We start from the raw sequence: 17,291 nt of genomic DNA, 5'->3' as shown, positions 1-17,291 counted from the left end.
GGGACAACAGGAACTCTCTGTCCAATACTGGCTGTCTCATAATATGCAGTATGCCACAAGGCAGCCAAACCCACTGCAGTATGCAAGGGAAATGCCAAACAGTGGGGTCATAGGACAGATGCATGTCCCCTACCCTCAACACAGCCATGTTCCCATACAACTGCAGTAACAGTATGTTTGCAAGGTTATAGCAGCAGACCACATAATCCCAGGACTGTCCCAAGCAACCTGGCAACATGTTCTATTTCCTCAATATGCAGGGGTTAAAGTGTATTCTTGTCTGCTGTTGATAGTGTCAGAAATTAAGCCTCACTTTCTGGTGGCTGGTGTGGCTTAGTGGGCTAAGTACATTAGCATATAACACAACAACACCACCACTCCTCACTTCGATAGATGAACAACCAGGATCCAAATGAAACACGAATTTTCAGATAAAACTGTTTTAATTCTAACACCTCGGTGAAACCTTCTTGGAATACAAATCTCATCAAACATCAAACTTGTATACATATTATACATAAATTAAATAATGAATTAACTCATTAAACCATTTACCCCTTAAAGCAAACTTCTCCAATTCAATTCCCCATTAAGTCCCATAGGGACCATTGTATTAAATTTCAAAATGTAAATACTATCTTTATATAGAGGTTTTTCCTTTAAAACATTTTCGTCTATACAAAAATAATTAATTTGTTCTAAAATGCTTCCCTTCAGTAATGAATAATCATTATTATGTGATTTCATAAAATGAGCAGCAATTGTTTTTTCTTCTTTACAATTTTTGATGTCCCTAATGTGTTCCATAAATCTTAACCGAAACATTCTTTTCATTTCTCCCACATAGAACATATTACAAGGACAACTCAAAATATAAATTACCCCCTTTGGTTCACATGAAAATCTATCTTTGGGAATAAAGGAAATGTTATTAATACATTCAAATATGTGGACACACTGGACATCTCCCACATTTGATTGTACCTGTTTCCATCAACATTCTAGGTACTGGTAGATTTGGTAAAGCAAATAATCCATGTACCAATATGTCCCTTATGCTTCTACCTCTCACATACGATCTTGAGAGATGTCTTGGTAAAACATTTACTAAAAATGTATCATGCATCAAAAATTCCCAGTAATGCTCCAGCATCCCTATTATTTCCTTACTTCTAATATTATACATAGAGACAAAATAAATCTTTTGTATTTGACTTAACTTCACTTCTTCCATCTCATGTATTATTTTATTTCTCTTATTTTGATTATTTAAATTCCTATAGTATACCCTATATATTGCCTCCTTAACCATAACTGGACTATACCCTCTCTTTATGAACATATCAGCTGATTTATAACTTTCATCCTTTAAAAGATCATCCTTATTACAAATTCTTGACAGTCTTAAGAATTCATTATAAGGAAGGGCAGCTATTTTATGGGGTGGATGGCAACTAGACGCATGTAAAAACTAATTACAATCAGTAAATTTTCTATGCACTCCTGTTACAATGGTACCATCTTCTTTGCCCTCCAACTCCAAATCTAAAAAATGCACCTTATTTCCTTGCTGTAAACCATCAAAACTGAGATCAAACGAATTCTGGTGCATCTCTATTACAGATTTATTAACCTTTTCTGCCCCTCCTTCACACACAAAAATCAAATCATCTATATAGCGAAAATAATTCTTAAAGTTGTTTCATAAATTCCTGTCTAAACAAAAATGTTATTTCAAAGAAGGACATAAAAAGATTTGCATACACAGGGGAAAAAGATGCACACATGGCAGTCCCCTGTTTCTGTCTATACATGTCATTATTATAAAGAAAGAAGTTATTTTGCCGACAAAAGTCTACCATCTCTATTATGAATGTGGACAGAGGGTTATCCCCCAGAAAATATGATATAGCAGTTAAACCATCACTACGTTTAATGGATGTGTATAGACTTCTCACGTCTAACACAATCCAATACATCTCACTTTTCCACTCAATTCCAGCAATCTTTGTTAAAAAATCAAAACTATCCTGTATATAAGAAGAAGTTTTCTTTGCATAAGGAAGTAATTTTTCATGTAACAATAAACCCATATTATGTAAAAAATAATTGCATGCCGATACAATCGGTTTTCCTGGAGGTTTTCTCAAAATTTTGTGGATTTTTGGCAAAAAAAAAAAATACCGCTAATTCTTTATTATTAGCTGCCAACTTACTTTCCACATTCTTCTTTGAGAAATAACCTAAATGTAGACCTTTCTGTAATAGCTTATTATATTTCCCCATTGCTTTACTAAGATTTGATTTTTCACTATTTTCATATACTTCTTGGTTACTTAAATGTTCCATACACATTCTATAACATTGTATGGCATTCATTACAACAATTCGATTACCTTTATCCGCTGGTTTAATTACTAGCTCCTTATTATTCTGGAGATCTATTAATGCCTTCCATTCTTTATAAGTTAAGTTATAGTTAACGCATTTTTTATTTTCTAATACTTCCCTGCATATATTTTCACCTTCAAAATTAACCATTGAGTTGAAATGGGAGATGCACTGGTTCTGGAAAGGAGGCATAAACTTACTAACTACTGGGGTACTGGAAGTATTCAATAAACAATAAGCATTACATTTTGTCATTTCATCTTCATCACATTGCTGATCATTATCTTCATTACATGAAAAAAAACTTTCATTGGAAAATTCATCTGTTAAATTCATTTCATTCTCATTCTCATTTCCTTTGTTAATGAAAAAACATTTTAAATTTAATTTACGGACAAACTTAAAAATTTCTTGTTTAAAAACATGCATCCGTGGAATAACCATTGGGATAAACTTTACTGTTCTTGTGTTAAATTACAGTTGGACAAATTTACTGCATTCAAAGTAACATCATTCTGTACATTACATACATCAATATTTAAATTTCTTACTATTGTATTGTCCGCTTCTATAGTCCTTATTGTAGAAGCCATTTGAATTGTGGGCAGTATACCTACTTCATTTCTGGCCCTGCCGTTGTTGACCTGCATGGTTCCGAAAACAGTTTTGGTGCTCAAATGGTTGTTGTGGATGTGGTAAAGGCGGATAGTCCTTTTCATAGTTCTCTGTAGTATCGCTTAAGCCTGAACCCTCCGACGAAGCAAATGACACTGAAAACTTCTGCTTCTTGTTGCCATATAGATTCCAGGATTTATCTCTACGCTGATTGGTTGATGTCATGAAAGCTTGTCCTCCCTCGTAATCATTGACATCTCTCACCAGTTTTTTCTTTTTGTAATTCCCCCATTCAGTTTCCAATGTGCTTAAATTAGTATTAATTTTGCTTAAAAAATTACTCACATTCACTGCACCAGTAGAATTAGTAATGGTATTAGATAAAGTTGCCAATTCTTTTTTCAACTTTTTATGTTTTAATTCATCTCTTTCCATCAAAATTTGTAGCCACTCCATTACACATTTATGTGAAGCTGCCAACCAACGGCCCCTAAACTGCTTGTCTGCAGGACAGTTTTCATCAAATGGAGTACTCGGATTTTTGACAAAATGGAGACCCCTTGGAGTAATGTCCAGCTCAATATACCTCTTCAGGCCCAAAATATTGTAGTGTACACAGATCTCTCTCTCTAACAGTTTTTCAAATTTATCACACAGTTCTCTCTTCTCCACCGGAATGGTGTTTAGAATTTGTCCCACTGCCATAAATGGATTAACTATGCGTTTAGCCCTCTCATTGACAAACGCATCTAATAAAGGTCCAACATTTTTACTCACTGCTCCATTATCCTGGTTTGGACCTATAACTGCTTGAGAATTCATATATTGCTCCATTGTTCTTTGGGACCCCATCAAAGATCCCAAACCACAGACTGCTCCCAATGAAGAGACAGATTCATCCCTTAACACTCGGGGTATATTTACATTTGGATCCAAAGACATAGTTGAATATAACACAACGACACCACCACTCCTCACTTTGATAGATGAACAACCAGGATCCAAATGAAACACAAATTTTCAGATAAAACTGTTTTAATTCTAGCGCCTCGGTGAAAACACCTTCTTGGAATACAAATCTCATCAAACATCAAACGTATATACACATTATACATCAATTAAATAATTAATTAACTCATTAAACCATTTACCCCTTAAAGCAAACTTCTCCAATTCAATTCCCCATTAAGTCCCATAGGGACCATTGTATTAAATTTCAAAATGTAAATACTTTCTTTATATAGAAGTTTTTCCTTTAAAACATTTTCATCCACACAAAAACAATTCATTTGTTCTAAAATGCTTCCCATCAGTAATGAATAATCATTATTATGTGATTTCATAAAATGAGCAGCAATTGTTTATCCTCTTTACAATTTTTGATGTCCTTAATGTGTTCCATAAATCTCAACTGAAACATTATTTTTTTAAGTACATTAGCATGATTGATGGCATTTGCATGTGAGGTACCCCTATGTTAGGAATCCCACAGACTCTCAATATCTCACTATTTGTTACTGCGAGACAGTTGGATATTCCCAGAGACAATGGAAGGACAGGGGGCCACAGCTATGGACACTGCACATGCTCCAAGTAACCTAGAAGGTGGCTAGCATAACAGTAGGTTGTAACAAGGCAGAGTAGCAGCAGGATGAAAAGGCCAGCATGTAACTGTGTCAGTACCTACAACAAGTTAATTGGCACCATGTAGTAGTATATTACAAAAATAAAACAACTGTCTGAAGAGCAGAGCAGACATATGGGGTGGAATGCTGGACATCCTGCAAAATTTGTACAGTCAGAGGTGTGAAATCTGTAACCCTGTGTGTGGTGTTACATCATGTACCCAAGTCACAGCATACTTACAGCTACTTAGAGCAGGAAATATGGACAAAGCCATGAACAGGAATGGGACAAAGGCCCACATATAAGGAGAAGGATTCACTAGTGGCCACACAGATGTAGAAAGTGCAGAGAATAACAGGTCGTCCAGTAGCAAGGGTTCCCTGCTGTGTAAGGAGTCAGTAAAGCAACTGTCTGTCATCAGTTCCTAACATCAGTCTATAACGATTTGCCACCTGATGTATCTGAAAATCACAATGCTATGTAAAACATACCAGATATATGATGCAAAACCCCGTGCAGTCTATTACAATCTGTACACACCCTAGGTATGACTCAGATATTATGTGCAGCACACAGCTGTGGAATTCCTTGGACATAATATCAGGGAGGTGCTGGACTGTTGAAAAAGGTGCAGCAGTCAATTGGCTGTTGTACACAAAATCCCAGACTGGCGTACAGGTAGGTCTGGCCTGGAGTCACCTTGTAAGTACTGACGGTCACACAGAGCATGCTCCTACATTTAGCTAATGTCGGCCCATGTCTGATGCCTCATCTGCCTAAAGAACTGATATGTATGTATATATATATATATATATATATATATATATATATATATATATATGGGTCTACTACCGTAGATCGAAATTACACTATTTTGAAATACGATAGTAGTGTCCCACTAATGTGAAAGTGCACTTCAACGAAAGTGCACTTTCGCAAAAGTCACTAGAACAAACAAAGGGTTAGGGCTTGGGTAATGGATAGTGGATAACTAGTAGGGCTATCCACTATCCTTAACCCAAGCCCTAACCCTAAGGTCTGTGACTACCGCACCACAGTGCAGGAAATGTCCCATTCGACTTAGTGACTTTCGAGAAAGTGCACTTTCGTTGAAGTGCAGTTTCGCATTAGTGGGACACTACTATCGTATTTCGAAATAGTGTAATTTCAATCTACGGTAGTAGACCCATATATATATCCATAAATCTCAACCGAAACATTCTTTTTTTAAGTACATTAGCATGATTGATGGCATTTGCATGTGAGGTACCCCTATGTTAGGAATTCCACAGACTCTCAATATCTCACTATGTCTCTCGCTATCCACCTCAGACATGATTACCCTTAGCTATCACTATGTGGCACATATACACACACACACATATATATATGTGTGTGTGTGTGTGTGTGTGTGTGTGTGTGTGTGTGTGTGTGTGTGTGTGTGTGTGTGTGTGTGTGTGTGTGTATCTATAGATTTATATCTATAGCTAGATATATAGAGGTAACATATATATAGCCGCATAAAGGTGTAAAGTGATGTAGTGCTGCAGCCACCTCTACACCAAATGAAAATATTGGTGCGTGCAACTAGTGCTGTGAGTTGTAGTGTGTAATATATATTTACATGTTTCCCACACAGCAGTACAGACATACCTATTAGGCCTATGTCTGTGTAATGGCCAGTCATTTTATGGCACTTTGACTAGCGTCTTCCAGAACAGTGGCCTCCCTGTCAACTGCTGCTGATGTCATTCACCTTAACAGCACAGGTAGACATTTTCAGAACAGGTAAGCTCCATGGCATATGCGATAAGTACATAGTATTATAGTATATACTACATACTACTAGTTAGGTAGGGGTCCTAATCTCAGAAAGGACAATTCTGTAAATGAGTGTGTGTGTATATACATATATCCCTTTACAGCAGTGTGTCTATCTTGCCTATCTGTGTGCAATAGTTATTCATTTTTGGGACCTATCAACCTCCCCAAATGCCTCCTTTACAGGGCCTGCTGATGTCATTCACCTTAATAGCACTGGCAGATACTCTTAAAACACGTAAGCTTTGTGGCACATGCAATAATTATGTAGCACTATAGCATATACTACTAGATAGGGAGGGGTTCAATCTCAAAAAGGGCAATTCTGTGAGTGTGTGTGTGTGTTTGTGTAAATATATCCCCTTGCAGCAGGGTGTCTGTCTTGCCTATGTGTGTGCAATGGTTATACATTTTAAGGCACTGTAAGTAGCTGCTGGCCTTAAATAGTCCACATCTACCTAGGCATAAATGCTATCTGCCACCACCTACATTTGTAGGTACAGAACACCCAGGTGACATGTATCAAGGGTAGCATGCCTTGTCACAGGGTATGCATGCAGGATTATGCTGTCCATCCCCATTGCCCCTGACACACTGTTCTACACATATGCACCTAGGTAATCATGTACACATACAGCCATACCCTGCTGATGTCATATTTCTGCTTTGCTACCATGCCATCCTGAGCCACCAAGTCTCCATGGTGAACTGTCTCCACCGTGCAACCAGTCAGACCCCTGCAACAGAAACATACAAAGTTCTGAGAGACATGTGTCAGTCTGCAACAACACTGCCAACCTAACATCATGCAGCAGAGGTATAAACAATTTGATATGTACTCATGACACACGCCAGCATAAAGCACCTGTCATGGCATAACACAACCACATTACAAAATGTCATGTAATGTACTATAGTCACCCTGTGCATCAGACACATATTTGTATGTCCCTGAAGCAATGACATGGATGGCAGGTTAGTGGCACAGGTATCATTACACACAAGGTGTGGTGTGGGGGTGACATGGGCCTAGGCTGTGCCAAACAGTTAATATCATTTGTGAGAATCGGGAAGGGGTGCTGGTCAGCTGGGCCATGGAGAGGTGTTGTGTGTGTCTGCTGGTGACCTGCATGTGACAGTGATGTATAAGTATGTGCACATACACAGTCAAGTCATGTGCTAGCCCTACACATGGGTATGTTGGACAGCAGTCAATCATACATGGAAGACTAGACAGTTCACCATCTCTGGCCATGAGCATGGCAACTGGCTCTGTCAAGAGTGGCACTGGCACCACCATGCTCAGGGTCAGATGCGGTGCTAGTTGCTAATAGTGACTGGGGTCTGCTGGGCTTGTGTCCCACACAGGACTGCCCAGGACTATGTGCCCATCACCTGCTACATTGTGATGAGGACAGCACCCTCCCTTCTGTAGTGCTGGATGTACTGCCACTATGGGAGCATGAGTGTGCATGGTCACGTGGACTTTCAGTGGATGTTGTTGCTGACCTATGTCTACGCCCTACTCCCACTACATATTCTAGCACAATGTGTGGTCAAGGACTGACAATGTCTCACCCCACCATCTGTCCACTACATCAGTGAAATGATGCATGGCATCACCAATATTGTGGAGGGACTCATGAATATCAGACAGTGATGCATCCATGATCCTGAGCATCCATCTGGTGTTGAGTTTGGAACATGCCTGTGCCTTCACGATGAACCAAAACATGGGTTGAGTGACCCGTGATGTGACAGGTGGTGGATGGGCAGCAGTCCTCCTTTGAGCACCCCTGTCAAGCTGCCTGTGTCGTACCTCACCAGCCCTCTGGCTATGGCTAGTGTTCACACTCAATGATGCCATAGTTGCCACACTCTCCTGTTCAATGCAGTCACACTCTGACTGTCTGATATCTGTGGCCACAGGGGATGGGGTATGTGTGAGCATACTGTATGTGGGGATAATGGGGGAGGAAGTGGGATGTCCACCCATGGGACATGTTCAGTCCCCAACAACCCCACCTGTGCTTCACAATGGCCACCATCATCATCAGAGTCCGATGAGACACTGACATCGGGTTGTGAGGGGGGCACACTCCAACCCCAGGGTCACCTGTGAGGAGGAAGACAAAATAAGTACATTACTATCTGCACTATTATGTATGGTAATCCACACACATGCACATACAGGTGAGGAGCCATAACTGCATTACACATTCCAGTGTTATTTCCAATCCCATGCACAACACACAAGCAGACTACAACATGCACAGACAAGACAGACTCTTTATACATGCACCACAGTTATGTATAGTTAATGTTGATAGTACTATACACCTGTGTGATAGGCAATATGTCAGTGAATATGATAGACCTACCCCTAAAAAAGAGTGCACCCATCTTGAGCACACTATGCCATTTCTAATGTCACTGCCTCAGGTATGTACCATTCCCATACTGTGTGTGATCAGACATCTGTGAGTGATTGCCTCCTGTATAGCAGACTGCATAGACCTCCTCAAAAATAAGTGCATATGTGTGTGTTACTGCTCCTGCAAATACAGAACTGTGATTACCCATTCAAAGCACATCAGTTAAACCCTCTGAAATTTAACATACAAATATTGTACTTTGGCTAAGCATAACAGTTGTGCCTAGGGCAAAATGTCAGCTGTTAACATTTGTAGGGTATATATGATCCATACAACAAATGTAGCACACTTACCAGGTGCAGAACATTGGACTCTGACCACACCTGATGTAGCTATGGAAATGTGAGGGAGACTTATTGTCAGCAATACCAAATGTTGCATTGTTACAGGGTAATATATGCATATATCAACATGTACAGTAGCTAAAGTGATACTGACTACATTGCAAAAATTTTGAGTATGTGTGCATAACTGTGCATTAAAACCAAACCACCCCCCAATGCAGATACACCTGACACCTGTGTATTCATCTGCAGAGACTGTGACAATGGCAGATAAAGTATTACATTGATGAACACAAGAAGCTTATCCGGATGCACTTCTGCTGTTGATGTTATGGCACCCACCTCCATGATGTATAGTGTGATGGATGCTTGGGAACTGGTGGTTGTTCCCAGGTTTACCAGTAATTCCTCTGTGGCTGAGACTAGTTGTTCCACTGCAAGCCCTCCACCTGTGCCAGCATGGTCCCTGGCCACAGCAGCAGCCTTTTGCCATGCATCTCTTACCATATCTGTGGCCCGGTGTCAGACATGCTTGTAGGTTCTGTCCTGTAGTCCTACCATGCTGACTGCTGTGACAAGGTCAGCCCACAGTGCTGCACATTGGTCATGATTGTGTTGAATCCCTGACAGCAGAATGATGTATTGCAGTCTGAGGCCATCCAGGATGACATTATTTTCAGCCTCTGAAAATGACGGGTGCCTCCATCTATGCATCCTTTCTGAAGGACAACAAGAGGAGGAACACATCACAGGACCTGATAGACTGATATCCACTTTGCACACACACTACACATCCAAAATGCCCTGCACTATCCATTGCTACCTGCCATGCCATACGCTGCAGTCTATCAACAAATTATGTATGTCGCTATCACTAACATAATAGCAATACCAGTTATGTCCCTGTGTGCTATGACAGTGGGTACTGTATGTCTCCACAGTCATCAATGCCATCTACTGTGCTGTGTTCCCTGTGAGCAAAATCCCACTACTATGTATTACAGCCAGTGTCAGACACATAGGTATGTGCTATTACATGTGTGTGGGGACAGTCCAGCAACAGCACTGTGCCACAATGACAGACGGCAATGAAAACCTGCTGTAGTCTATCCTCCCTGTAGGCATCATACCTCTTCAGTACACAGATGTTTGCCAAATGTGTACGTGTACCTGATGTATGTGGTCCTTTTGGCAGACATCTGTGGACGTCTGGCAGGTGGTTGGCCAATAATTGATGGCTGTTTCCGGAATATGGTGAATCTGGCTGCCATACACCAGAACCCTCAGAAAACAGTTATGCTGCAGTAATATCCATCATTCTATTCATACTCTTAATTTGTATGACCAATATGTAGAGTTTGTTATTGAGGTTTGGCCTGTGTCCCCCCATAATACTGGCTATGGCCTGACTTCCTGCTGTATGTGGCTGCCAGGTATGTCAGGCATAGCTATCAAGCAATGACATACAGATATCAACTAGACTGTGTCCTAGCCAGAGTACATCAGGGACAGCCATGGACACCTTTACAATTTCTGACCTATGCCTGTCTGACATTCACAGACTGAGAGGTGCTGAATGACAGTACATCATGTGATATGACCAGCTGTGTCCCCCCTTACTTACTGTCAATATGTCTATCACAGTAGAATTCATACAGGAGCCAACCATTGCAGGAGGGAGCAAGAGGGCCACAGCTATTCTGTAATTCACAACAGGGACAGCTGAGAAGCATGCCTGTAGCTGTTGGACAGCAGAGTATCAACTACATGTCATTTTCAGTGATGTGCTAGAGGCCTACTGTTGCAATCCCTATTCCCCATAACTGCATCCTCCTATCTGCATGACATTATATGGGGACTTGTATTACATACCTGGTAGAGTAACATACTCCTTTTGTGAAGAAATCCTGCAGAACAATGCTTGATAAATCACAGCCTGTTGTGGTATACCAAGTTACAGACCTGTTTCCCATAAGCAGTTGCTTGCCTTTTGTAGTAATGCTCATCAACAGTCAATTGCCTGTGCACCAATCAATGGCTCAGACTTGCTAATTGCATCCCGAACAGCTGGATTGCACTTTCATTAGCCAATGACATGGCAAAACAGTACAATATATAAGGCCTTCATGTAGGCCTTAGACCCTTTCTTAGTCTGTGAGATGGACATTAGTGAGGTGTGGTGTCAACAGCATCACAAAGGGTAGGTGCTAATACTGTCTACTGTTAAGATTTATGAGCTATGTCTACACTTTTCCATGCTATGTTTAGCCATTGTCAAATGAGTTTATGATTATCTGGAAGTTCAGTGTTAAACATTGTGGATTGAGGTCAGTAAGGGGAAAGCGACATGTGGGTGTCAGCCATCATACCCATCAGAATATGCATGCTGCTGCAGTAGCTGCTGATCTATAAGCTCTGTACGTTTGTAGGGGCAGACTGTGACACATGTCCCTGTTGCTTGACCTTTGCCCCCACTCCATATGTATAGGTGTTGTGGTGATCCCTTGTTCTAGGGGGTTGTGAGGTATGGTAGGTCTGTAGCAGGTAGCATAACATACAGTTGCATATGTTGCAGCCTGCAGCTGCTGCTGTTTGCCTAGGACTCATAGTGGGGAGTGTGAACACCTTGGAGAACAGCAAGCTGTATGTGTCACTAAGAGATCAGTGTCAGATCTGATGTCACAGCAGAGCCAGGGTGGTACCCATAACAGTCCAGTCGAGGCATGTGCTTAAAGTACATTTGTTATGTTACAGTGCCAATCAGAGAGTAGTAGGCAACATATATGTAGGCTATATAAATATGTGCAGTGTGTCCATACTTACAGTCCTTTGACTTGCTAATACGCATAGCAGTTAATTCAGTAGCAGTAACCTGTTTTGGTTAAAATTGCATGACTCAGTCATCGTTTGCTGTATTGACAAGAATGTAATTGAAGTGCAACACACTGGATTTTAATACAGGAATGTGGGTGACAAAATACACTGCATGCATGGCATTTAACAGACTGAGCTATTGAGTCACAGTGTAGTAGGTGTATTTGCAAGATATATGTCCATGCATGCAGACTATGACACAGGAATTGTATCATCATGTGTTTTTTGATGGGTATGAGATATGACACTCAAATGTCTGTCATGGTTTTCTAACCTCAATCTTTAATGACTTGCCAGTACTGTAGCAGAGAGATATGTTTTTGTGAAACCATGTCAAAACTAGTGGGCACAACTGTGAATATTCTGCAACAGTCTGTAGAGCTGACATCTATTGCTATCCTAGGCCTCACGTACATCCATTAATATTTATTTGGTTGAGTACTGCTGTAGTGTCTGCATCACAGTCCCAAGTACACTGCCAATTTCCCCATTATATGTACTAACAGTGTGTCATTGGCAACCAGGATATGTTTATGGAAACACCTGCTTAACTTCAGAGCAATGTAGCCTAGTGGGCTAATGCACTATGCTGTATGGGACAGGGGTCTGGGGTCGAGACTTGGCAGGGTGTGATTATTTTGCAGATGTGCGTAACAGGGTCAGAAACACAGAAGGTGATTAAGGCACTTTTAACCAGTTTTAAGTGGGTTTGCATGGGTTATCATGGTGTGCTGTGCCTCTTAGCTCTGCTTAAACCCGTGCTAATTTTAAAAAAAGAAAAGAAAAAAGGGGTGTTAGGAAAATGGTGAAATGGGAGCAAGCATACTGAAAGGCAAGTAGGGATGTACAAGAAGGGTGTAGGAAAGGACCATAGTTCTCCATTTCCTCTGCAGCAAAAGCTGTGCAGATTGTAGAGAATTTGAAATTTGGAGCCTCACACCCCAGAGAGAGGGGTGAGGATAACATAACTATGTTGATTAATTAATTTAATAATTGATTGTGTTTAGTGGACGTGAGTGTGAAATGGATAGCTATGTATGAGTTGATGTGGGACAGGTGCCCTTTTTTTTTTTTTTTTAAGGTGAGAGTGGAATGTTAGGGAAGGGATATAGGTACATGTGGTGAGGTAAGTTGGGTAGGAGAGGTTGCATTTGCAGACAGACAAGACAAACAAGACAGCATACAGGGATGGTGTGAGACACATGAGGGGGGTAAACACCTTGGATGGCGAAGATGTGGAATCAGCCAGAGGCTGGGCACTTTGGCCACCTTGCCCCTCCAGGTTGGCGAGTCTGCCCTCAATCTGATGCAGGTGATTCTCATAGCCATGATGTATGATCCTGCACATCATCACTGGAAACTGTTCCTGGGTGACAACCCCCCTCCAGACCCACTCCCAGGGGGACATGAGGCGGTTCCACCAGTAGGTGGTGCAGGGCCAATGGAGGGGGCAGCACCAGTTTGGGTCCCAGATGTGCTAGGACCCAATGGCACAGCCAGCTGAGGTAAGGTAGGTGGATTGCCAGGAACCAACCTACTCAGTCGAGCTCTGGTGTTGAAGTATTTCAAAGTGTATAGGTTAGTAACAAACATAACATTTAGTTAGTTATAACACCATGCCAGAACATTGCAAATAATCCAGTAACATAACATTGCATAGTATATGGAATGCAACAATAAGTCAGACAACAATAAGTATAGTAACAGCATACCAGTAACAGTTATGACATAAAGGCCAACAACATAGGTAATTCAACAATGTATGTTAGTATGCAACCATCATAATATAACAATAATAAAACACAAGGCCCAACATAATGTTTTTTTTTTTTTTTTTTTTTTTTTCAAAACAGGTTTATTGTTTTAACATATAAGAGAAATATCATAACAATTTTATACAAGTAATTAAAAATAGGTATTATTATAATATTCAACAAAACAACTAAAGTATTTACAAAGACATCCACTACAATCAGATCAATTAATTAAACTAAAATACCGTGCTATTGAAATTAGAATTTTTTAACAAATTTTGTAAATTATCCCATACAATATAATATGATGTTTTTCTAGTTGTTCTCATTCTAATTGTGCTTATTTCCATATGGCACATTATATTCATAACATTTTTAAATTCATTGAACGAAGGAGGTGTATCTGAAATCCAATTTCTAGTTATTATTTTCCTGGCCACTGCTAGGATAGACCATAACAAGGGAAGCTTAATCTTTTTAACACATTGAGGTACAGGTGTGTTGAATAATATAAGAGACTTAGAAATAATGAAATTATCTGTAAAAGAGCCTGCAAAAATTCATTAATTGACTTCCAGTATTCTTTCAACTTCATACAGTCATAAAACATATGAGCCCAGTCAGCATTAATTTCTACATTACATCTCTTACATAGATTATCTTTATTATTTATTTTATTCATCATCAAAGGTGTATAAAAAGATCTATGTAAAAATTTCCATGTATAAAGTCTCCAGACAATGGAAGATGTAGTTCTATAAGCAGATTCCAATATATATTGTTTATCTTGTTGAGTTGGTGGGTCCCCATTAATAGAGGTGAAATAATTCCAGTATGAATCTACACTGTAAAAAGTTTCTTGTCTGATAATTTTATGTATATATGAAAGTTTACCTTTATCAGAAACTTTATGCTGTAAATTTTAATCAATCAGTTTTGGAATAGATTCTTTAACTGTTATAGACATTAGATCTATTCTATCAATGAGATGTTGTCTAAAGATCTGAACCTCTAACCGGCAAGTTTCTCTTAGATCAAATTATTGTTTTAAGAAATCTAGATTTTTAACTTTATTATCAGATATCAGCTGATACCAGTACTTTAGATCATTATCTATAGCTAAATGAGCTCCTTCAGAAGTAGATGACATAAGCATACCCTGAGTATACATTATAGGGAATACAATAAAATTCCATTCCCTATACTTAGGGTGCATGAATATAAAGTTACGATAACTAATAATAATATTTAATGGGTAACAAACCATATGTTTAGGCATAATAGGTGAAGTACAAAATTCCTTTAGCAGCCACAACATGGAGTTATTTACAATCATATTTTTATGTGTTAAGGAGATTTTCATGAAGTGCATACTAATTAGCTCCCAATAATCTTTCCATTTTGCGATATATGACTGATCTATTAATAAAGTAATAACTTTTATAATAGAAGAGATAATATATAAATTAAAGTCTGGAAAAGGAATACCCCCTTGAGACCAGCTATTAGTATGTTTCTTTAATGCAATCCTAGGTCTATTAGGTGCCCATAAGAAATTTAACATTAGTGTATTCAGTTTCTTGATAATTATTTTTGTAGGTGAAAGTATTATTGATTGTATTAAGTATAAAATCTTGGGGAATATTATCATTTTAATAATTGTAAGTCTCTCCACCATAGTAAAAAACATATTATTCCAGGTATTAAAAAGATTTTGTATATTAAGAAAACAGGTATTATAGTTATTATATATAATAGATTTAATATCTTTAGATAGTATTATACCTAAATAAGTTATCTGACCTGAATTGGGTACATATTTAGTAAAATCACTAATGAGAATATTTTTCGTGTATATATAGGTAGTATTTTAGTTTTTCTTCATTGAATATTAAACCAGAAATACTTTTAAAATTCATCATTTTATCAAATAAAGACTGCATAGAAGAATTAGATCCTGCTGATGTAATTAGAACATCATCTGCAAAAAGTTGAATTTTTGATGTTGTATTTTCATCTATTTCAAAACCCTCTATGTCAGTACTGTTTCTAATCAAATTAGCCCAAGGCTCCATTACTAAAGTGAATAATAGTGGAGAAAGTGGACATCCTTGCTTTGTACCTTTAAGAATGGGTATTTTTGTGAAACATATGTTCCTACCTTAATATAAGCCAGCGTTCCTTTGTATAAATACTCAATTAAATTTACAAATGCATCCAAGAAGTTTGTGCATTTCAGTAAGGTAAACAGATAGTCCCAACTTACTGAATCAAATGCTGAACCTATATCAAGACTAATAAGTGTTAAATCTTTCTTTTTCCTATTTGCAAAATCAATTAATGTTAAAGTTCTTCTTATATTATCAAAAGTATTTCTATTTACAATGAAGCCCATCTGATCTATATCTATAATGCCGGGGATGATTGTCTTCAATCTATCAGCAAAAATACTCATAAACATTTTATAATCAACATTAAGTAATGAGATGGGTCGATATGAAGAACATCTAGTTGGATCTTTATTAGGTTTTAAAATTGGTGAAATAAATGTATATTGCCAAGATGGGGGGGTTATTAACTCAGTTTGGGCCAAAATAAAAACCTTATGTATTAATGAATATGTAGTTTTAGAAAGGATTTTATATATCTCTGGTATAATATCATCATTACCCGGTGCTTTGTTTGATTTAAGCTTATTTATTTGTGTAATAACTTCTGTATATGAAATACTCTTGTCCAATAGTTTAATCTGTTGTTTATTAAGCTTTTTATTCATGTTTGTGGTTATAAACTCCTTTATTTTATCTTTAGGTTCCATGTTAATGTTGTTATGGTTAATCTTGTGAAAGTGATTTCTAAATTCATCCAGTATTTCTGGTATACTAGAAACATTCTTCTTTTTCCTTAGAGAAAAGATTTCTTTGATATGGTTTTGTTTATTCAATCTTTTTGTTTTATTTTTAAGTCTATGTAAGTATTTGGGGCTTATTGAATAAGACAAAACTTGTATTTCTCTAAAGTTATTTTAACTTTATGAGTTAAAATTTCTTTGTATTTCTCATTTAGTTTGTTTATTTCTTCAATAACTTTCTTGTCCATAATATTTTCTTTATTATTATGTTTATAAGAGTCTAATTTACTTTGAATATCTAACAATTCCTTATCCCAAGATTTCCTTTTTATTATACCATCTGATACTTTGTCCATATAGATATGATTTTAAGGCATCCCAAACATAGACAATGGAGACTTCAGGAGTATTATTTATGTCTAGAAAATGTTGTACTTCTGAAAGTATATATTCTTTATAGTCTTTTAGCTGAGTTAAGTATGCTGGTATCCTTTTGATCTGAACATTATGAGTATTTTTTATCATGAATTCAAAAACAATTGAGTTATGATCAGATATAGGACATGAAATAATTTTGGAATTAATTAAATCTGTTACCATCTGGTTAGAAATAAAGACCCTATCTATTTTTGAATAAGTT

The sequence above is a fragment of the Protopterus annectens genome, chromosome 8.part1, assembly GCF_019279795.1.
Source record: "Protopterus annectens isolate FY-2018-M chromosome 8.part1, PAN1.0, whole genome shotgun sequence".
In the NCBI taxonomy this organism is placed as follows: Eukaryota; Metazoa; Chordata; order Ceratodontiformes; family Protopteridae; genus Protopterus; species Protopterus annectens.
The sequence above is the reverse complement of the archived record's forward strand: the minus strand, read 5'-3'. Positions refer to the sequence as shown.